We start from the raw sequence: 24,361 nt of genomic DNA, 5'->3' as shown, positions 1-24,361 counted from the left end.
CTTCCAGGCACCAGAACCGAGCCGCACCGTCGCCCCAACGCGCGTTTCGCGTTGGCTTCGTCAGGGGGCGGTCACCGCCCCCTGACGAAGCCAACGCGAAACGCGCGTTGGGGCGACGGTGCGGCTCGGTTCTGGTGCCTGGAAGTTGGTAAGCATCCGGGGAGATGGGTGTACTATGATACATGATGAGTCAGTGTACAGGGCTCTATCAAACAATTTATATTTATAACTGGGTTCCCCCCGTGTACCTACCAATATATTATATTGCACGTGGCATGTTATTGGTATATATCTGGCATCAATCCGAGGGCTGCACCGTTCTCTGTTTTTCTGTGCTATAGCCATCTTGTCTAGCCGGTTCTATTTTTTATTCTTAAATTATTATAATGTATTGTTGTGATATTTTCTGCTAAAAATAAATTATTAAGACTTTTCAAGTATTGTGTGGACATCAACTCCATTTTTTCCGTGTTGTAATAGTGATTATAGGAGTGTCCCCCCTATTCACTTTAGAAAGTATGCCTCCCTGATAGGCTCCCCCACTGTGGTTGTGAGCATGTGGAGGAACAGTGTACTATTTTCTTTCATTTTGGGTTGTCTCTATCCTCCTGTATATAGTATATACCTGTGTGTCATCTCCTCCTGTATATAGTATATACCTGTGTGTCATCTCCTCCTGTATATAGTATATACATGTATGTCATCTCCTCCTGTATATAGTATATACCTTTGTGTCATCTCCTCCTGTATATAGTATATACATGTATGTCATCTCCTCCTGTATATAGTATATACCTGTATGTCATCTCCTCCTGTATATAGTATATACCTGTGTGTCATCTCCTCCTGTATATAGTATATACCTGTAGGTAATCTCCTCCTGTATATAGTATGTACCTGTGTGCCATCTCCTCCTGTATATAGTATATACCTGTGTGTCATCTCCTGTATATAGTATATACCTGTGTGTCATCTCCTCCTGTATATAGTATATACCTGTATGTCATCTCCTCCTGTATATAGTATATACCTGTATGTCATCTCCTCCTGTATATAGTATATACCTGTGTGTCATCTCCTCCTGTATATAGTATATACATGTATGTCATCTCCTCCTGTATATAGTATATACCTGTGTGTCATCTCCTCCTGTATATAGTATATACATGTATGTCATCTCCTCCTGTATATAGTATATACCTGTATGTCATCTCCTCCTGTATATAGTATATACCTGTGTGTCATCTCCTCCTGTATATAGTACTAGCTGTACTACCCGGCTTCACCTGGGTTAATAACTGCTGTTAGCAAAATAGAATGTGTTAACAAAAATGTATTCTGCACACAAAAACCACAAAACAAATAGAAATGTAATTATTAAAAGGCAAAAACTAAGCTAATAGAAGCATTTCACAGCATATATTTCAACATGTCAAGGGGAGACTAGGTAAGCTAAGGCTGGTTACCCGGGCCCCTGTGATTTCCCTCAGACTAGGGAAAACCCTGTCTGTCCCTCTCCCAGAATTTACACTAATGGTGTGCTTGTCTGGGCCACCAGGCCTGGCCCTGACTCCTGTTTCAGCCCTATGCTGAAACCACCACCCGCCACCCAGTGAATAGACCTCACACCAACCCCCACAGAAAACACAGACAGGGGAAACTAAAAAATGCACCACGCCGCAGACACACAGGAAAACACAATAATGTGCCCAGGGCAAAACAAATACAAATATAGGAAGGAGAAATATAACAAAGGATAGTACACCACCAGATACGATATTACTTCTCCAAGAACACCACTCCAGACCGGAATCACTAGGCACGAGGCACAAGCTATAATCGGCGATGCCCAAAGTCCAGCAATACTATTTAAAGGCCGTGGGCGTGACCCAGCCTCCAACCCAAGTACCAGCTAGATTAACCCTGGGCAACCTGGATAATGATCTAGCTGGCACCACTGAGCGTATAGTGGATGAATGTGGAATTACCGCTGTCTGTCAGATGCCCTAGTGTGAATAGCGTCCGACATGACAGTACCCCGCCTTCTACGACGGACCCCAGGGCCCTCACGACTTATAGGACCCGGCTTGTCTGGATGGCGGCGGTGAAACATACTGACCAGCCGGTCCGCATGTATGTCCGAGGCTGGTACCCAAGACCTCTCCTCTGGCCCATAACCCCGCCAGTGTACCAGGTACTGTAAAGTGCGGCGCACTATTCGAGAGTCAACCACCTTGGAGACTTCAAATTCCAAATTGCCATCCACCAAGAACGGAGGTGGCATAGGCGCCGCATCCATGGAACCCACAACCTTTTTTAATAAAGATCTGTGGAACACGTTGTGTATCTTATATAATGTAGGGAGCTCCAATCAGTAGGCTACCGGGATAATGATGGCGGCGACCCTAAATGGACCAATAAACCTTGGACCTAATTTCAGGGATGGTATTTTGAGTCTTATGTTTTTTGTGGACAACCACACCCAGTCACCCACACTCAGGTCCGAACCTGGCACACGTCTACTGTCAGCCACACGTTTGTACCTAGCACCCACTCTCAACAAGCGCTGTTTCACTCTCCTCCAGACAGATGACAGTTGTGCTCCTAGCTGGTCCTCCTCCGTGACGCCAGCAGAGCCCCCCCTGACGCAGAGTACAAAATTGAGGATGGTGCCCGTAAACACAAAAGAACGGGGACATCCCAGACGATTCCTGATGGTGATTATTTATGGCAAACTCCGCCAAAGGAAGGAACGTCGACCACTCCTCCTGATTGTCAGAAACAAAGCAGCGTAAATACTGCTCCAAATTCTGGTTCATACGCTCGGTCTGACCATTTGACTGAGGATGAAACGCCGAAGAATGCGACAACTTGATCCCCAGCCGTGAGCAAAATGCTTTCCAAAATTTTGCCACAAACTGAGTACCCCTATCAGACACGATGTCAGACGGGACCCCGTGAAGTCTGACCACCTCCTGAACAAAGTATTCACGTTAGGCAACGACGGCAAGGACACAAAGTGCGACATCTTTGAGAACCGATCAACAACCACCAGGATGACCATGTTCCTAGCTGAGGAGGGCAAGTCTGTAATAAAATCCATGGAGATCTCCGTCCATGGCCTACTGGGTACCCCGAGAGGAAGTAGTGTGCCAGCAGGACGGGAGCAGGGTGTCTTAGCCCTAGCGCACGTGGTGCATGCTGACACGTACAAGACCACGTCCTGTCAGATTTTGGGCCACCAAAACCGACGTGACACCAACTCCAAGGTACCCCTAACCCCTGGGTGGCCAGCCAGGACAGCATCATGATGCTCACCCAACACCTTAAAGTGAAGATGGAGCGGTACAAACGATTTGTTAATGGGAAGCTCTGGTGGTACCTCCTCCTGAGCCTCGGCAATCTCAGCCTCAACCTCGGTCGTGATAGCCGAGACCACTACACCCTTTTGGAGGATGGGTACTGAATCTTCCCGAGGTTCTCCCCCCGGAAAACACCTGGACAAAGCATCCGCCTTAGTGTTCTTAGACCCCAGTCGGTAAGTAACAAAAAAGTTGAATCGCATGAAAAACAATACCCAGCGAGCCTGCCTGGGGGACAGACGCTTGGCTGACTCTAAATAAAGCAGATTTTTATGATCGGTGATAACTGTAAGGCTAGTTTCACATTTGCGTTTAAATCTGCAGCGTTTAAAACGCATCCGCAAGTGGTGGAAAAAACGCATGTAAATACGTACAAACGCAGCGTTTTTTTGACGCATGCGTTGACGCATGCGGTTAAAAAACCGCCGCGTTTGTACGCGTTTACATGCGTTTTTTTCCTGCATTTGCTTTTTGGTGTGCATGATGAGAAATTTCACAAGAGAAAAATCAAGATAACCAGACACCGCCAATGGGACTACAGAGGGCGTGTATTATGGGATCTCTATATATATACCCTAGGGCTATTGACATTTTAACAGTTTGCTACTGTATCCTGTGTCATGATGGATCTTTGCATGGAGAGCTTTTATTTCAACCTGGATTTCAGCTTCAAACTGTTTCTTGCATGTGCTTTCGCTTGGGAGCAAGACAGAAATCGCCAAAGATGGAGAAGGAGACAACGTAGGCGTTTTTGGAGGCACCCCATTATCGAACTACGTGAGAGCCGTGGAGCCTACCACACGCTCTATGCTGAGCTTAATGCCAACCCGGAGAAATTCCAGGAATACACACGAATGTCGCAAGACTCATTCCTGGATTTGCTGTCTCGTGTCCAAGGAGCCATACAGCGACAGGACACCCAGCTCCGTAAAGCGATTCCACCCGAGGAACGTCTGCTGGTTACATTAAGGTACGTTCCAAATCTAAACCAATGATATTCCAAATTTACTGTTTTCTGACATGTATTTTTTGGGTATTTTCCTTTCTTTCTTTAGCATAACCACACCATAAAAAGAATAGATTGTAATGGTTTTTGTGTTTGTTTTTCTTACAGATTTCTGGCCACCAGAGAGAGTTTTTCATCCCTCCACTTCCAATACCGGCTTGGAATATCCACCCTGTCCGGAATAGTTGCGGACACCTGCCGGGCTTTGTGGAATGTACTCTGGGATGAGTTTATACCCCTACCCACCTTGGACATGTGGCTAGAAATTGCTGAAAAATTCTGGAGTGTGTGTGATTTCCCCAACTGTTTAGGAGCGGTGGATGGAAAGCACATTCGCATTATCAAACCAGCCAGAACAGTATCGGAGTACTTCAATTACAAAAAATATTTTTCTGTTGTGCTCATGGCAATAGCCGATGCGAACTGTCGCTTCATCGCCGTGGACATTGGAGCTTTTGGCCGTGGCAACGATTCGCAGACTTTCAAGAACTCGGATATGGGCCGCCGTGTGTATGGAAAAAATTTCAATTTTCCCCCGCCACAACCTCTTCCCAACACTCAAGGACCACCGATGCCATTTGTTATGGTTGGGGATGAGGCCTTTCAGATGTGTGAAAACCTACTGAAGCCCTATTCCAGTCGGGACTTGAACCACACTAGAAGGATCTTTAACTACAGACTGACCAGGGCCTGAAGAACTGTAGAGTGTACCTTTGGCATTCTAGTCGCTAAATGGCGCATTCTTGCATCAGCCATAAATCTAAAAGTGGAAACAGTCGATGAGGTGGTCAAAGCCTGTGTGGTTCTGCATAATTATATAATGGTTAAGGAGCAACCCAACATTGAACTGGATGAACCAGTTGCACACCCACTGCCCGATTTCCAGCATCACCCGCTGCGGTCAACTGCAGCAGTTGGCCACATGCGGGACCAATTTGTGGCCTTTTTTGATTCAGATTTTGGACGTGTCTCATGGCAGGACAATGTAGTGTAAAAGTCCTGTTGTAATTCGATATGTACCAGTTATTTTCTACAATGATAATAATATTTCTCATTAATAAACTTTAGTTTTGGTTGAGTTGACCGTGTCTCCTATCTTTTTCCTCTCCAAACCAAGGCTGTCCTAAAACTGGCAGTATTTGATCTGTATTTAATATCAGTATTTGTAATCCAAAACCAGGAGTGGGTGATAAAGGCAGAGGTACTAGTTATTATGTTAATATTATAATTTACCTCTAATTGTTCCACTCCTTGTTTTGGCATACAAATACTGTTATACAACACTGGCCACATACTGCTAGTAATGGCAGCCATGTTGCTTTATTGGTAAGCTTGTTGACGTCATTGCGTCATGATTCTCTTCTCCTGTATCCATTGGACACAAGCTGAAGAGACAATGACTGTCACACTATCTATAGTCATCAAGTCAGGTGTCAGAAATAATGAATTCATGATAAACATATACAGGCTCATGAATTCACTATTTCTGACACCTGTGCATGTGAGCATAGATATGTAGTGTGTGACCACCATTGTAACTCAAGTTGTGTGTAATATAAGAAGAGAAAATGGTGGTTATACAAGGCAGTTCTCTACTCAACAGGTCAGGTGTCATAACTAATGAGTTTTTTGACACCTGACCTGTTCAGTAGAGGTCTGCACTGTATTTCCACCATTTTCTCTTCAGACTGGCACACTAAGCACAGACCAAAAGAGATTATGGAGATACATGTAATATTTTTTGGGCCACCTCATATCTGTATACTAAAGACACATAAAGCTGCAGTCTTTTTATTTTTAACTAGAGGAGATATGATGTGGCCCAAAAAATTTGTGTGTGGCGAAGTTTCATGGCGCACGGTGTGTGTTGCCGGCGGCAGAAGACACAATAAACCAAACATAATTGTGGCAAATCAAACTTTTTTTATTTTGTTAATAACTGGAAAAATATTATTTTTTACTGCGCCGGCTTGGGGTAGAGTGATGTAAACGGGGGGTGTGAAGTACTGAGGCCTGGCTAACCGTGGACGATGCAGAGGTGGCAGGAGAAGGGGCAATGAAACTAGAAGGGTCTGGAAGTTCGGGGATGGGGCTTGACACATGAGAGGCTTCAGACGCACTGGAAGGGTGAGACAAACCTGACATTACAGACACATTGGTAGGTGAAGGAGGAGGAATGCTAAGAGTCCTCGGTTTTTGTTTTTTTTGTGTTTTCTTTTTTGTTTGCCTGGTTGTGGGAGGTCTTGGTGGGCTCATATAGCGTGGCGTGGTGGTGGGTGACCTGTCAGGGTCCGGCTGCACTGTGTCAGAGTCCATAGTGCTCGTAGATCGTGCAGCCATGGCAGAGTCCAAAGTGCTCGTAGATCGTGCAGCCATGCCAGAGTCCATAGTGCTCGTAGAGCATGCAGCCATGCCAGAGTCCTGCTGCATCGTGGAGGTGGCGGTACGGAAGGCCATGCCAGGGTCCTGCTGCATCGTGGAGGTGGCGGTACGGAAGGCCATGCCAGGGTCCTGCTGCATCGTGGAGGAGGCGGTACGGAAGGCCATGCCAGGGTCCTGCTGCATCATCGCGGTGGTGGTATGGAAGGCCATGCCAGGGTCCTGCTGCATCGTGGTGGTGGCGGTACGGAAGGCCATGCCAGGATCCTGCTGCATCGTGGAGGAAGCGGTATGGAAGGCCATGCCAGGGTCCTGCTGCATCGCGGAGGAGGCGGTATGGAAGGCCATGCCAGGGTCCTGCTGCATCGTGGTGTCAGTGGAGGAGGTCCAAGCAGGAGCAGCGGATGTCATGGTGGTGGTGGTGGGATGTCCAACTGCACTCGGCATGGTGGTGGTACTGTAGTGGTGTCCGGCTGTGGAAGGAATTGAGGTGGCCGTGCAGTGGGATGCAGCAGAGGTCGACATCAAGCATGACAGTGAAGGCACAGGTGGATATGCCCCCACTGTCTGCTGAAAATACCGACTCTGCTGCATAGCCTGCACGTAAGCAGCATTGCAGGCCTGCATGACACTCAGCTAGAGATCAGGAGTAAGGTGTTCCGACATGCCCTGCTCAATTTGATTAAAAAAATGATGTGCTGGCCTCTGGAGATCGGCTTTCACTTGATAAAGGCTTTTGCTGACCTCCTGGATACGTGCATTTAAGAGGTTATGCGAAGCATCCATTCGGTCACCCAAAGCCTTGATCGCATCGTGTAAAACCGAGCTCAAGTGCAAAAACTCGGGCATGAGTGACCTGTCCAAAGCCCTCTGCCGCTGCCGGGATGAGCCCCAAAAAAAGGGGGCAGTGGAAGAGGACTGTGAAAAGGGAAGACCTGATGGACCAGCTCCCTGGTCTCCAGTTAGTGTGGAAGGCCCACTTGCTGCTGCACTGCTGGATGGATGGGACGGGTCCGTGGCTTGTCGGATGAAGGACCGCTCCAGAACCTGGGCCGACAGTCGTGCTGTATGTGCTGTGAAAAAAGGAAAAAGAAAATTAATATAAAAAATTAACCAGACGCAAAATCCTGTGGATTTTAAAAATACAGATTATGGCAATACAATACAACCTAATGCACGTGATAAATATTTACGTTCTCTGGGCAAGGACCGGTCTTAAGAATGACAGTACTTGATGGTATTTGTAGCGTCTCATCCTTGCTCCTGAACCACTGGGAACATGGCTCTCTTGACGCAGGTCCTTGTTGAAGCGGTCCTTCATCGAACACCAACGTGTTTTGACTTTGGATACTGTTAAAAAAAAATTGTGGTCAGAAAATGGACTTTTGGCCCTGCTCACACAACTGTGTGTGATGAGAGAAACTCCTGAGAGTTTCTTTCATCACACACAGTCAAGTGAGCACAACCAAGGTCTCTGCTGCTTCACACTGCAGTGCAATACTTACCAAATGCAGCTCGGACCCGTGTCGGGGCATTGTCCCAGCCATCCCACATCACTTGGGCCACCTCATTCCATAACCGCAGGATCGTGATGTTGTTCGAGTGCAGTGGATCCCGGGTGTCCCACAACGGGACTCGCTCCTGGACCAGGGTGATAAGGAGGTCATTTTCGATTAGGTCATCCTCCCGTTGTGAAACCTAAAAATTAAAGAAAGTCATTAAAGTTTGCTCAATTTACATAAGGAAAAGAAAGAAAAAAGATGCTGAGAAATGGCATGAATAGGAAAGTCAACATACAAAAGGATTCCAGAAGAAAAAAGTAAAGAAATATGAGTGTAAAGAAAGGAAGATTCAAGAATAATACACTGAGGACAGTCAGCCTTGTATACGTACCCGCTGCCGGCTTTCCACCGGACCTTGACTCCGCTGCTCCTGCCCTGTCTCAGCCGCAGTAGAAGAGCTCTAAAAAACAGAAAAAATCAACTTGTCACATGTGTCGATGTGACAGTGAATACTTACCAATCTGACGAGGCAAGTACTCACCTCACTGACATGCTCCACTTCCGACTGTCCTGGCCGAAACTCCTCACCAGATGAAGAATCCGAAGAAGACATTCTGATGCATGTAGAAAGAAAGAAATAGCAGAAATTAGGACATGTAGAGACAGAAAATAGAAAATAAAGGCATTGGCTAGGATATACTCACATTGTTCAGGGTCTTTTAATAATAATAATAAATAATAATAATTTTATTTATATAGCGCCAACATATTCCGCAGCACTTTACAACTTATAGAGGGGACTTGTACAGACAATAGACATTACAGCATAACAGAAATCACAGTTCAAAACAGATACCAGGAGGAATGAGGGCCCTGCTCGCAAGCTACAAACTATGAGGAAAAGGGGAGACACGAGAGGTGGATGGTAACAATTGCTTTAGTTATTTGGACCAGCCTGTCTGTGTCTCGTCTGCTTCAGAGTCTGGTGAGAAGTGACTTGCAACTGTCCACACCCTCCCTTTTATCACCTTGATGGTGGGGGGTGGCTTATCAGTGTCCAGACATGTTTTTCTCAATTGAAACGTATGCGTTCAAAAACGCAACCAAACGCATGTGCAAAAAAACGCATGTGTTTACATAGGCAGCAATGCGGTTTTTTGTCGCAATCCTTGCGCAATCGACCTCATGCGTTTCCTGGCGGCAAATAGACGCCTCCAGAAATTACTACATGTTGCATTTCTGCGCCAAGCCGCAAACGACGAGACGACGCATGCGTCGTCAAACGCGGCAAAACGCAAACAAAAAAAAAGCATGCATTTTTAATGTTAAATATAGGAAAACACGACGCATGCGTTTATATGCGGTACAAACGCTGCGGCAACAAATGCAAACGTGAAACCAGCCTAACCTGGTGGACCGACCCCTCCAAGAAGTGTCGCCATTCCTCAAAAGCCAACTTGATAGCCAACAATTCCCTGTTGCCGATATTGTAGTTCCGTTCGGCGGGCGACAGCTTCTTGGAAAAGTAAGCGCATGGACGCAACTCGCCCAAGGATGAGCCTTGTGACAGCACCGCCCCCACTCCAACCTCAGACGCATCGACTTCCACGGTAAATGGTTTCGATACGTCCAGTTGCACCAGAATGGGGGCCGAAGCAAAACTGTTCTTCAGGAAATCGAATGTGCGCACAGCAGCATCATACCAGGCGGAGAAATTGGTACCATTTTTCGTCATGTCAGTGAGCGGTTTAGCAATGATAGAAAAATTTTTGATAAACTTTCTATAATAATTAGAAAACCCAAGGAACCGATGGAGCGCTTTTAGGTTATCAGGCCATTCCCAACGCAGCACCGCTTGCCCCTTAGCGGCGTCCATTTTAAAACCTGAAGCAGACACAATATAACCCAAGAAAGGCAACTCCTGAACCGAAAATACACATTTCTCAAGTTTTGCATAGAGCTTATTCTCTCTGAGTAGCTGTAACACCTGCCTAACATGCTCTAAATGAGTATCACGGTCGCATGAATAAATGAGAATGTCATCTAGGTACACAATAACGAACTTCCCCAGGAAATGCAAGAACACATCATTTATGAAATGTTGAAATACAGCAGGCGCGTTTGTCAACCTAAATGGCATCACCAAATTTTCAAAATGACCCTCAGGAGTATTAAAAGCCGTCTTCCACTCATCCCCTTGACGGACTCTTATGAGGTTGTACGCCCCCCTGAGGTCAAGCTTGGAGAACCACTTAGCACCAACCACCTGGTTGAACAAATCAGGTATCAGCGGCATAGGGTATGGATCACAAACCGTAATCTGGTTTAACTCCCTGAAATCCAGACACGGGCGTAACCCGCCATCTTTCTTCTTAATGAAGAAGAACCCCGCTGCAACAGGCAAGGACGAAGGCCTGATGTGCCCTTTGCTCAGACTCTCAGCAATGTAGTCTTTTAAAGCTTGCCTCTCAGGACCAGAAATGTTAAACATCCTTGCTTTCGGCAATTTGGCCCCTGGTTTTAACCTAATAGTACAGTCATAGCGTCGATGTGGAGGCAACTCTGAGCAACCCTTCTCAGAGAACACATCCACGAAATCCAGCTGTGACTCAGGAATGCTAGGAGTCACAGCGGACACACATGTGGCCAGACAATTCTCCTGGCAGAATCCGCTCCACTGGATTATGTCCTGGGTTTTCCAGTCAATCACCGGGTTGTGCATAGATAACTATGGAAAACCCAGAACCATTTGTGCAGGAAGATTACTGAGCACCCTACATGTAACCTGCTCAAAATGTAGGACACCAATGTGGAGTTTGCAATAACAAAACCCAGCACTCAACTTTGTTGTGAGAAGAAAAACGGATAATTTATTATATCCCAATGCAAACGTTTCGGTCACACATAGATGAATACATACCAAGAAAAAAGTACCATAGTGAACGCGTTTCTATGGTACTTTTTACGGTACTTATGAGACTGCCCTATCTCCTTTAGGCTGCATCAGGAGACTTTCATTTAATTGGCGCTGCAATCAGGAAACTATTGGTAGGCATAAAGTAACATGCTTTCTACGTGTCTATACTTTCACACCCCCGGATATAACCGGTCTTGCCATGTTTTTTACTTCCATTCTAGGCAGCACATATAGCCACTAGCATTTTTCTTCATCCCAATTCTTGGTATGTATTCATCTATACCCCTCTTTTCACTCACCGTGCCACTATAGATCTGTAACTCTCTATTACCATACACGCACCTTAGAAAACTCTCTTTTTTGCCATGCACATGTGCGGCTGTACATGTTTATGTTGTGTATATACTTTGTTTATTATTTATGATTTTGTATTACCCTGGATTTATGTATTGTGTTGATGTATATACTTTTCAGTTACTGACGAAGGTCCTATGTGTGACCGAAACGTTTGCATTGGGATATAATAAATTATCCGTTTTTCTTCTCACAACAAAGTTGAGTGCTGGGTTTTGTTATTGCTTGGTCTGAAGGTTTGGGAACCTACCCTTGCACCACTTTATAGGTTGTGCACACGTTGATTTACCAATGTGGAGTTTCACCTCAGCCACAAACTCAGTAATCTCCCCCTGTGGGAGAGGAGCGGCATTGATGGTGACCACCCGGATAGGATGAGGCAGTTTTTCGATCCTGAACCCGGCTGTGCGCGCAAACTCCTCATCAATGAGATTAGTGGCAGAACCACTATCCACAAAAACAGTGATTGGCAGCTCTCTCCCAGTGACCATAACTCTGGCAGGGAGCATACATTGAGAGACCACCATGGAAAATATGCATAAGCTCAGATTGGCCTCTTCCACACCCTCTGAGCTTAGCAGTTTTCCGCCGTTGCACTTTTCTTAGATAACAGAGGACAAGCATTTACATAATGCCCATTTTTACCACAGCAAAAACAGACTCCCTGCTTCCTAAGCGAGGGGGCTCGATGATGTGACACCCCTGCGATTTGCATAGGCTCCGTGGGCTCACCTGCAGCAACCTCACGTGCACCTACGCCCTCCCCCATAGGCTGCATCTCTTGCGCCCCCTGACGCAAACGGTGATCAATGCGGATAACAAGACTCATAGCAGACTCTAGAAAAGCAGGAGTCTCATACATCAGATGGGCTTGTTTAACCCTTCTCAAAACCCCATGAACAAACTGACTCCGCAGCGCGAGGTCATTCCATTGTGTGTCCACCGCCCAGCGGCGAAATTCAGAACAGTAATCCTCCACCATTCGCTCCCCCTGGCGGAGATTCTGCTAGAGCCATTCTGTCAGGATCATCATAAATGAGCCCAAGAGCAGAAAAAAAACTCTCCACTGAGTTAAATGCAGCTGAATCAGATGGTAAAGAAAGTACCCATGCTTGGGGGTCCCCATTCAGTAATGACAACACCAGACCCACACGCTGAGCCTCATTACCTGAGGAGATCGGGCGCATACAAAAGTATAATTTGCAAGCTTCACGAAAAATAACAAATTTACTGCGTTCCCCAGCAAACCTCTCAGGTAAAGGGATCTTTGGCTCTGCAACTCTACCTGCAGTTCCAGCTTGCACATTAGATACTACTAGACCCTGTTGCTGAACCGCCCCCTTTAACTCAGTGACCTGTAAGGACAGCGCCTCCAACTGGTGGGTTATGGAAGTCATGGGATCCATGGAATACAAAATTTTGGGGCTGATTATAATGTCACGGGGAGACTAGGTAAGCTAAGGCTGGTTACCCGGGCCCCTGTGATTTCCCTCAGACTAGGGAAAACCCTGTCTGTCCCTCTCCCAGAATTTACACTAATGGTGTGCTTGTCTGGGCCACCAGGCCTGGCCCTGACTCCTGTTTCAGCCCTATGCTGAAACCACCACCCGCCACCCAGTGAATAGACCTCACACCAACCCCCACAGAAAACACAGACAGGAAAAACGAAAAAACACACCACGCCGCAGACACACAGGAAAACACAATAATGTGCCCAGGGCAAAACAAATACAAATATAGGAAGGAGAAATATAACAAAGGATAATACACCACCAGATACGATAATACTTCTCCAAGACCACCACTCCAGACCGGAATCACTAGGCACGAGGCACAAGCTATAATCGGCGACGCCCAAAGTCCAGCAATACTATTTAAAGGCCGCGGGCGTGACCCAGCCTCCAACCCGAGTACCAGCTAGATTAACCCTGGTGCAACCTGGATAAAGATCTAGCCGGCGCCACTGAGCGTATAGTGGACGAATGTGGAATTACCGCTGTCTGTCGGACGCCCTAGTGTGAATAGCGTCCGACATGACACAACACCAGAGATATTCCACACAGATTTAACTAAATTGTCGAGTTGCATGTGACAGGTTAGTGTAGCAAGTTGTGTTCAGCAAGTTTTGCGCATGGCGAGTTTTGCGCGTGGCGAGTTTTATGTGTGGTGCGTTTTGAGTATGTGCAAGTTTTGTGTGAGGCAACTTTTGCATGTGTTGCAACTTTTGTGCATGTGGTAATTTTTCCGCGTGTGCAAGTTTTGCGTGTGGTGAGTTTTCCATGAGGTGAGTTTTGCACGTGTGGCGAGTTTTGCATGAACCTAGTTTTGCATGTGGCGAGTTTTGCATGTGGCGAATTTTGCACGTGGTGAGTTTTGAGTGTCGACTTTTGTGTTTCAACTTTTATGTGGCGAGGTTGGTGTATGTGTGGTGAAATGCAATACACAATACGCAAATACACACTTAGGCCAGTTTCACACGTCAGTGCCTCCGGTACGTGTAGTGACACTTTTCTCACGTACCAGAGACACTGTCACATGTAGACCTATTCAAATGAACGGATCGAGCAGATGTCAGCATGTTTTGACGGACCGTGTGTCCATGTGCAAAACTCACAGACATGTCCATTTTACCCGGACACATGGGCTGCTAAAAGTCCCACACACGTGCACACGGAGAACAGTGTACACTGTCCTCCATGCCCACAGGCGGCCATGGGGGAAGCAGCACTACTGTAAGACGCTGTTCCGTTGCGTGTGGTGCTGAAGTCGGCTCTCATCCATTGTCCCCTGATCTGCCTGTGAGCAGCGCGAGTAGGGGACAATGAATGAATGAATGAAAGAAAAAAATGATGTGGAGTCCCCCTATATTTTACAACCAACCCGGCAAAACTCACAGGTGCGGGCTGCTATTCTCAGGCTGGTAAGGGTCCATGGATATGGCCCCCCTTAGCCTTAAAACAGCAGCCCGTGAGTCGCCCGCCAGGGCCTTGGGGTACCTGGTACCTGATCCAGTGTTCACAGGGGGATGTCACGTGATGGCCCGGTCCGTGGCCCTGGGCACCCAGGGATAGGGGAATTTTGAATAAAGTTTATGTTTGTGACGCCACCTGTGGTATTCGGTCAGTCTGGACCGACGCTGCTGTAAGAGGTCCTCTGGGGTGATGTTATGGCAGCTAGATGGTATAACTTTCCACAGGTGAAGTGTATCCCCAGGGCTCCCGGTGTGTAGATGAAAAATGGTGAACGGCGCAGTAAAGAAGGAGGACACCAGGATTGCAGTCTCTTTACCTGGTTTACTGAAGACTTCAGGCAGCCACAGTCCAGGGCACCAGATCACAGGGCAGGCAGGGTCCGGACGGCTTGGAAGCAAATTTTTTTTTCATTAATTCTCCCCTGCTCGCCGGCCGAGCAGGGGAGAACAGATGACAGCCGGCTTCAGCACCACACGCAGGGGAACAGCGCTTACGGTTGCACTGCTTCCCGGCGGCCGCCTGTGTGGTCATGATGCTGCACACGGTTGCTACGCGTGTGCCAATGGATGTACCACACGGACACACTGACACACGGACACGGATATCTCCGGTACCGTGTTTATCGGTACTGGAAATATCAGGACTGGTGAAACTGGCCTTAGACAGATATAGAATCAGAATAGCCAGAATTGTTTCTGTGTAAACTCAGTTTAATTTCTACTTTTATATTATTTCAGTAATTGGTCTAATGTGCAGTTGGTTCTTTTGCACGGAAGGTGTTGATAGATGTTTCAGCATTTTATTTAATCTTTTACTGTCAATTCTGCATTTTAAAACCTTAAATTCTAAGTACATCTGTGTCTGACCTTGTAGAGTTAATGAAAGAGAATGGGAGTCTGGAAATGTGCAATATGCAGGAATTCAATCCAGCTGATGCTGAAGTGAGATAGCATAGACCAGTGTGTTATCAGAAGTCGAGCCATTAATACTGCAGACGCCTCATCTGCACAGAAGGCATCAGCTGCTCTTCCCTTTACCTTTAAGTAACATTATTATTTTGTATTTTTCCAGAATGCATTCTGCAACATAGATGAAGCTTCCCCCGGCCCACCACCCAGTTGCGCCATTAATGGTCTTTGGACATCATGCACGAAATGCGCATTTATTTTCAGCCATTCAAGAAGCTCTGTTTTTTTTATTTATATCAGGTGATATTTCAAGACATTCAGCCATGAAAATGAAGAAGAGATTCTCACAATCACAAGAAAGAATATTTTTACTTTTGTATTATTTATCACCAAGGCTGGTGTATTATAAGGATTATAGGACAAGTACAGTTAAAAGGCTGTAATATGGCCACAGTTTAGCTTTATTGTTTTTATGATGGGGCCCCGTATTACAGAAGTACTACAAATATGACCTTTAAGTGGCTTGTTGAGCCACAGGGTGCGATGGGTGTATAATCTGTAATGGGGCACAGTTGCGGTATAATCAGTACCAGGGTACCGTGAGGGTAACCAGTAACAGTGCAGTGGGGACATAACCGGCAAGTTAGTACATTCGGGATATAACCAGTGACATGGTACACTAGGGTTTTAATTAGTTCGAGTACAAAGAGATAAAGAGTGCAGTAGGGGAATAAACCGTGACAGGGAACAAGGGGTTATACCAAGAGTTAGCGTACGGTGGAAGTACAGGATCATAAATGCGGCAGGGAACAGTGAGGGTATAACCAGTGACAGGGTGCAGTAGGGGTTTAAGAAATTACATGATACAGGGGGGTATAACCAGTGAAAGGATGCAGTGGGAGTACTATCAATACAGGGTGCAATGGTGGTATAACTAATAGCAGGGTATAGTGGGGGTATAACTAGTAAAGGGGTACAGTGAGGGAATAGACAGTGACACGGTACAATGGGAGCACAATCAATGACAGGGTGCAGTAAGGCTATAAGCAGTGACAGGGTACAGTGGGGGTATAATAAGTGAACCTGTTCAGTGGGCACATAACAATAACCAGTAATGCGGCACAATGAGGGTATTACAAGTGTCAGAACACAGTAGGGGTTGTGGATGTGAATGGTGTCACTATATAGTGTGGATATGACTTAGCAAGGCTAGTGGTAGGTTATAACCAGTGACACGGTGCAGTATTGGTAAAACTAGTGACCTGGAACAATGCGGGTATAACCAGTGACAAATGCAGTGTGGGTATAACCAATGATATTGTACATTGGGGATATAGCTAGTGAAATATTACAGTGGGGGAATAGCCAGTAACAGGGCACAGTGGGAGTACACCCAGTGAAAGGGAGTAATGGTGGTATAGCCAGTGAAAATGTAGAATGCGTGTAGAACAAGTGATAGGGTACATTGAGGCTATAAACATGTGACATGGTGCAGTGGGGTATAACCTGTATTAGGGTACAGTGGGTATATAATGGGGGTATAACTAGTGACAAGGTGCAGTGAGTTATAACTAGTGTTGAGCGATACCTTCCGATACTTGAAAGTATCGGTATCGGATAGTATCGGCCGATACCCGAAAAATATCGGATATCGCCGATACCGATACATGATACCAATACAAGTCAATGGGACACAAGTATCGGAAGCTATCCTGGATGGTTCCCAGGGTCTGAAGGAGAGGAAACTCTCCTTCAGGCCCTGGGATCCATATTCATGTAAAAAATAAAGAATTAAAATAAAAAATATGGATATACTCACCCGTCCGGCGGCCCCTGGACCTTACCGATTGTAACCGGCAGCCTCCGTTCCTAAGAATGAGGAGTTTAGGACCTGCGATGACGTCGCGGCTTGTGATTGGTCGCGTGAGCGGTCACATGAGCGGCACACTACGTGATGGGACGGTTTATTGAAAGTTTTATTACGGAATGGTTTTAGTGGACATTCATAGAGCAGGAGGGAGAATGTCCATGTATCTCCTCCTGCAGTGTCCTGACAGGACCTTGGTGAGGTCACAGTCATGTGATCAGTGACATGGTTGAGGAGTCACATGATCTGGCCTTAAATAGCTGAACTCTAGGGTTAGGCTGGACTGCTGGGTGCCTGGAGAGGAAGACTCCAAGAGAGTGTTTATGCACATAGTGTTTGTGCAAGGACATTGTTAACCTTGAGTGGGCTGACTGTTGTGAATTCTGCTCTTGGGTTCCCTCCGGTGGTTGTTGGTGGTAATGCAGTTGTCCCTGGCTTGCAATCCTGGGCAGGTGTCCCTGCTGATTGCAGTGCTGACTGGGGTATTTAAGGTTGCTGGATTCATTAGTCCTTGCCAGTTGTCCATTGTTCTTGGAAGTTTTGGATCTCAGTATGGTTCCTCCTGCCCTGCTGCCAAATCAGCAAGGATAAGTGTCTGGTTTTTGTTTCTGCTGCACACATGCTGTGTGCTTTACAGATCAGTGCTATTCATTGTTTTTTCTTGTCCAGCTTAGACTGTGTCAGGATTTTTCCAGTCAAGTTGGATTCTCAGGAGATACAGATATACGTTCCATGTCTTTAGTAAGATGGTGGAATTTTTGTATTATCTGCTGTGGATATTTTCAGGGTTTTAATACTGATCGCTTAGCATTCTGTCCTATCCTTTCCTATTTAGCTACAGTGGCCTCTTTTGCTAAACCCTGTTTTCTGCCTGCGTGTGTCTTTCCTCTAATACTCACAGTCAATATTTGTGGGGGGCTGCCTATCCTTTGGGGTTCTGCTCTGAGGCAAGATAGGATTCCCATTTCCATCTATAGGGGTATTTAGTCCTCCGGCTGTGTCGAGGTGTCTAGGATTGTTAGGTACACCCCACAGCTACTTCTAGTTGCGGTGTCAGTTTAGGGTTTGCGGTCAGTATAGGTTCCACCTACTCCTGAGAAAGTCTCATGCGGCTCAAAAGGTCACCGGATCATAACAGTACAACTGGCCTACAATGAGATAAATTCATCTCAGAAGAAGGGAAGAAAGGTGTTGAGCCATTTTTTTTTCTGTAGCCTGCTTTATCTTTTCTTCCCTCTTTTTCTCTGGGTGGCTGAGGAGTCTTGTGCCAGCATGGATATTCAGGGATTAGCTTCTCGTGTAGACCAGCTTGCTGCTAGGGTACAGGGTATTTCTGATTATATTGTTCAGACTCCTGTTTTAGAGCCGAAGATTCCTACTCCTGATTTGTTTTTTGGTGATAGGTCCAAATTTTTGAGTTTTAAAAACAACTGTAAACTGTTTTTTGCTCTTAGACCTCGATCTTCTGGTGATTCCATTCAGCAGGTTAAAATTGTCATCTCCCTGCTGCGTGGTGATCCTCAGGATTGGGCATTTTCCCTGGAATCTGGGAATCCGGCCTTGCTTAATGTAGACGCCTTTTTTCAGGCTTTAGGATTATTATATGATGAACCAAACTCTGTGGATCAAGCAGAGAAGACCTTGTTGGCCCTGTCTCAGGGTCAAGAAGCGGCATAATTGTATTGTCAGAAATTTAGAAAGTGGTCTGTGTTGACTAAATGGAATGATGATGCTTTGGCGGCAATTTTCAGAAAGGGTCTTTCTGAATCCGTTAAAGATGTTATGGTGGGGTTTCCCACGCCTTTCGGTCTTAGTGATTCTATGTCTCTGGCCATTCAGATTGATCGGCGTTTGCGCGAGCGCAGAACTGTGCGCGCTGTGGCGTTGTCCTCAGAGCAGATGCCTGAGCCAATGCAATGTGATAGGATTCTGTCTAGAACGGAACAACAAGGATTCAGACGTCAGAATAGGTTGTGTTTTTATTGTGGTGATGCTTCTCATGTCATTTCAGTCTGCCCTAAGCGTACAAAGAGGATGGCTAGTTCATTTACCATCAGTACTGTACAACCTAAATTTCTGTCATCTGTGTCCTTGATCTGCTCATTGTCATCATTTTCTGTCATGGCGTTTGTGGATTCAGGCGCCGCCTTGAACTTAATGGACTTTGAGTTTGCCAGGCGTTGTGGTTTTCCCTTGCAGTCTTTGCAGAACCCTATTCCTTTAAGGGGCATTGATGCTACACCTTTGGCTAAAAATAAACCCCAGTTTTGGACACAGGTGACCATGTGCATGGCGCCAGCCCATCAGGAAGAGTGTCGATTTATGGTGTTGCATAATTTGCATGATGCTATCGTGCTGGGTTTTCCGTGGTTGCAGGTACATAATCCTGTGTTGGATTGGAAGTCTATGTCTGTGACTAGTTGGGGTTGTCAGGGGGTTCACAATGACATTCCTTTGATGTCAATCTCCTCTTCTTCCTCTTCTGAAATTCCAGAGCTTTTGTCTAATTTTCAGGATGTATCCGATGAGCCCAAGTCCAGTTCCCTTCCACCGCATAGGGACTGTGACTGTGCTATTGACTTGATTCCAGGCTGTAAGTTTCCTAAGGGCCGACTTTTCAACCTGTCTGTGCCTGAACATACCGCTATGCGGAGTTATGTTAAGGAGTCTTTGGAGAAAGGGCATATTCGGCCATCTTCTTCACCGTTGGGAGCGGGATTTTTTTTTGTTGCTAAGAAGGATGGCTCCCTGAGACCCTGTATTGATTATCGCCTCTTGAATAAGATCACAGTAAAGTTTCAATACCCTTTACCTCTGATTTCCGATTTGTTTGCTAGGATTAAGGGGGCTAGTTGGTTTACTAAAATTGACCTTCAGGGGGCATATAATCTTGTTCGTATTAAGCAGGGTGATGAATGGAAAACTGCGTTTAATACGCCCGAAGGCCATTTTGAATACCTTGTGATGCCATTCGGGCTCTCTAATGCTCCATCTGTTTTTCAGTCCTTCATGCATGATATCTTCCGGACTTATCTTGATAAATTCTTGATTATATATTTGGATGACATTTTGATTTTTTCCGATGATTGGGAGTCTCATGTGAAGCAGGTCAGGATGGTATTTCAGATCCTTCGTGATAATGCTTTGTTTGTGAAGGGGTCTAAGTGTCTCTTTGGAATGCAGAAGGTTTCTTTTTTGGGCTTCATTTTTTCTCCCTCATCTATAGAGATGGATCCGGTTAAGGTTCAGGCCATTCATGATTGGATTCAACCCACATCAGTGAAGAGCCTTCAGAAATTTTTGCGCTTTGCTAATTTTTATCGCCGTTTCATTGCTAACTTCTCCAGCGTGGTTAAACCCTTGACCGATTTGACGAAGAAAGGCGCTGATGTGGCGAATTGGTCCTCTGCGGCTGTCTCTGCCTTTCAGGAGCTTAAACGCCGATTTACTTCTGCCCCAGTGTTGCGTCAACCGGATGTTTCTCTTCCGTTTCAGGTTGAGGTTGACGCTTCTGAGATTGGCGCAGGGGACGTTTTGTCCCAGAGGGATCCTGTTGGTTCCTTGATGAAACCATGTGCCTTCTTTTCCCGTAAGTTTTCGCCTTCCAAACGCAATTATGATGTCGGCAATCGGGAATTGTTGGCTATGAAGTGGGCATTTGAGGAGTGGCGACATTGGCTTGAGGGAGCTAAGCACCGTATTGTGGTCTTGACCGATCATAAGAATCTGATTTACCTCGAGTCTGCCAGACGGCTGAATCCTAGACAGGCTCGATAGTCCTTGTTTTTTTCCCGTTTTGATTTTGTGGTCTCGTATCTTCCGGGTTCTAAGAATATTAAGGCTGATGCCCTCTCTAGGAGATTTTTGCCTGATTCTCCTGGGGTCCTTGAACCGGTCGGCATTCTGAAAGAAGGGGTGGTCCTCTCTGCCATTTCCCCTGATATACGACGGGTTCTTCAGGAATTTCAGGCTGACAAACCTGACCGCTGTCTGGTGGGGAAACTGTTTGTTCCTGACAGATGAACTAGTAGAGTGATTTCTGAGGTCCATTGTTCTGTGTTGGCTGGACATCCTGGTATTTTTGGTACCAGAGATTTGGTTGGTAGGTCTTTTTGGTGGCCTTCTTTGTCACGTGATGTGCGTTCTTTTGTGCAGTCCTGTGGGACGTGTGCGCGGGCCAAGCCTTGTTGTTCCCGTGCTAGTGGGTTGCTTTTGCCATTGCCGGTCCCTGAGAGGCCCTGGACGCATATTTCTATGGATTTTATTTCTGATCTTCCGGTTTCCCAGAGGATGTCGGTTATCTGGGTGGTTTGTGACCGGTTCTCTAAGATGATTCATTTGGTGCCTTTGCCTAAATTGCCTTCCTCTTCAGATTTGGTTCCATTGTTTTTTCAGCATGTGGTTCGTTTGCATGGTATTCCGGAGAATATTGTGTCCGACAGAGGTTCCCAGTTTGTTTCTAGGTTTTGGCGGGCCTTTTGTGCTAGGCTGGGCATTGATTTGTCTTTTTCTTCCGCATTTCATCCTCAGACAAATCGCCAAACTGAGCGTACTAATCAGACCTTGGAGACTTATTTGAGATGCTTTGTGTCTGCTGATCAGGATGATTGGGTGGCTTTCTTGCCATTGGCCGAGTTTGCCCTTAATAATCGGGCTAGTTCGGCTACTTTGGTTTTCATCCTCGTTTTTCTTCAGGGCAGGTTGAGCCTTCTGACTGTCCTGGTGTGGATTCTGTGGTTGACAGGTTGCAGCAGATTTGGGCTCATGTGGTGGACAATTTGGTGTTGTCTCAGGAGGAGGCCTCAACGTTTTGCTAACCGTCGTCGGTGTGTTGGTTCCCGGCTTCGGGTTGGGGATCTGGTTTGGTTGTCTTCCCGTCATGTTCCTATGAAGGTTTCTTCCCCTAAGTTTAAGCCTCGGTTTATTGGTCCTTATAGGATTTCTGAGATTATTAATCCGGTGTCTTTTCGATTGGCGCTTCCGTCCTCTTTTGCTATCCATAATGTCTTCTATTGATCTTTATTGCGGAAATATGTGGTGCCCGTTGTTCCCTCAGTTGATCCTCCGGCCCCTGTGTTGGTTGATGGGGAGTTGGAGTATGTGGTTGAGAAGATTTTGGATTCTCGCTTTTTGAGGTGGAGGCTTCAGCACCTTGTCAAATGGAAGGGTTATGGCCAGGAGGATAATTCTTGGGTTTTTGCCTCTGATGTCCATGCTGCTGATTTGTTTCGTGCCTTTCATCTGGCTCGTCCTGATCGGCCTGGGGGCTCTGGTGAGGGTTCGGTGACCCCTCCTCGGGAAGGGGGGGGGTACTGTTGTGAATTCTGCTCTTGGGTTCCCTCCGGTGGTTGTTGGTGGTAATGCAGTTGTCCCTGGCTTGCAATCCTGGGCAGGTGTCCCTGCTGATTGCAGTGCTGACTGGGGTATTTAAGGTTGCTGGATTCATTAGTCCTTGCCAGTTGTCCATTGTTCTTGGAAGTTTTGGATCTCAGTATGGTTCCTCCTGCCCTGCTGCCAAATCAGCAAAGATAAGTGTCTGGTTTTTGTTTCTGCTGCACACATGCTGTGTGCTTTACAGATCAGTGCTATTCATTGTTTTTTCTTGTCCAGCTTAGACTGTGTCAGGATTTTTCCAGTCAAGTTGGATTCTCAGGAGATGCAGATATATGTTCCATGTCTTTAGTTAGATGGTGGAATTTTTGTATTATCTGCTGTGGATATATTCAGGGTTTTAATACTGACCGCTTAGCATTCTGTCCTATCCTTTCCTATTTAGCTTCAGTGGCCTCTTTTGCTAAACCCTGTTTTCTGCCTGCGTGTGTCTTTCCTCTAAGACTCACAGTCAATATTTGTGGGGGGCTGTCTATCCTTTGGGGTTCTGCTCTGAGGCAAGATAGGATTCCCATTTCCATCTATAGGGGTATTTAGTCCTCCGGCTGTGTCGAGGTGTCTAGGATTGTTAGGTACACCCCACGGCTACTTCTAGTTGCGGTGTCAGTTTAGGGTTTGCGGTCAGTATAGGTTCCACCTACTCCTGAGAAAGTCTCATGCGGCTCCAAGGTCACCGGATCATAACAGCTGACCCCCACTAGTGCAAAGACTGTATGAATGGCTACCGTTTTGTTTTGCTGTTTTGCCAAGAGGGCCATGTTTATTTTTGTGCTTAAAACCTTGGTTTATGCTGTACTAAATAAAACAAGTGTACCCTTAAAGGTGCAGTGTTCCATTGACTACCTCCATGTGCAGCAAAGTGAGCCGATCTACCACACAGGGTACTGCGGGGGTATAACCAGTGACAAGTTGCAATGGTGGTATAACCAGTGGCAGAGTGTAATGAGGGTATGAATGGTGACATGGTATAGAATGTGTTTAACACGTAATAGGTTACAATGGGGGTATAAATAGTGACAATGAACAGCAGGGTAATAACCTTTAACAGGGATCATTCTAACTTACATATAGAGCAGAGTTCTTATACAGTATAACTACAGCAACACACACAAGTGGGGGTATGAACGATAACAGGGTACAGTATGGGTATAAACTAATGACAGGGTAAAGTGATGGTATAGCTATTGACATGCTGTGAGGTCATGTAACTTTCTCAAAGAGGTTTATGGTCCATGTAGGCCTGCAAACTTGTTTATTTGTCACTACATTTATTCTCTCCTGCTCTCTTAGTTGATTGATTGCTAACGAGGTAAAATAATGATAGATCTTAGAGCAAGCCTTCTATATATTTAGACAGCTTGGGGATGTATTTATGTAAGGGTAGCATTTATGTACATTATTCTAAGTACATTTTTCAAAGTACCTTGCAGTTATTCATGGCAGTTAGACAGGGCAGGAGACAGGTAAGACATTTATACAAACCTATTCCCAGTACATTTGGATTGCAACAAAAACTCACCATATGTATTTGTATAATCTATATCCTGGCTGCTGCATTCACTCACATCCACCATCCTTGCACTAGCTCTTTACACTCCATCCATATCTGCCCTTCAGTCCTCGCCTCTCCTATATATAGCACTCATGCTCTTTCCACATTTCTAAATTGCACAGATCCATTCAGTCCCACCATCCAACACAAG

The 24,361-nt window shown here is 46.0% G+C and overlaps 1 long non-coding RNA gene across 1 annotated transcript in view; it reads right to left on the bottom strand.

Annotated features, from left to right (window-relative positions):
• Nucleotides 1–7,707: 7,707 nt before the first annotated feature.
• The window catches only part of LOC143786076 (uncharacterized), a 147,271-nt gene continuing 130,617 nt past the window's right edge, over nt 7,708–24,361 (bottom strand). Inside the window, exons 2-5 of the long non-coding RNA XR_013218235.1 lie at nt 8,791–8,863; nt 8,253–8,709; nt 7,941–8,097; nt 7,708–7,820 (exon numbers count right to left, since the gene is read on the bottom strand). This is a non-coding gene — a long non-coding RNA (uncharacterized LOC143786076). The remainder of the gene's footprint in view (nt 7,821–7,940; nt 8,098–8,252; nt 8,710–8,790; nt 8,864–24,361) is intronic.

The sequence above is a fragment of the Ranitomeya variabilis genome, chromosome 7, assembly GCF_051348905.1.
Source record: "Ranitomeya variabilis isolate aRanVar5 chromosome 7, aRanVar5.hap1, whole genome shotgun sequence".
Taxonomy (NCBI): domain Eukaryota; kingdom Metazoa; phylum Chordata; class Amphibia; order Anura; family Dendrobatidae; genus Ranitomeya; species Ranitomeya variabilis.
This window is presented reverse-complemented; position numbering and strand designations above follow the sequence as displayed.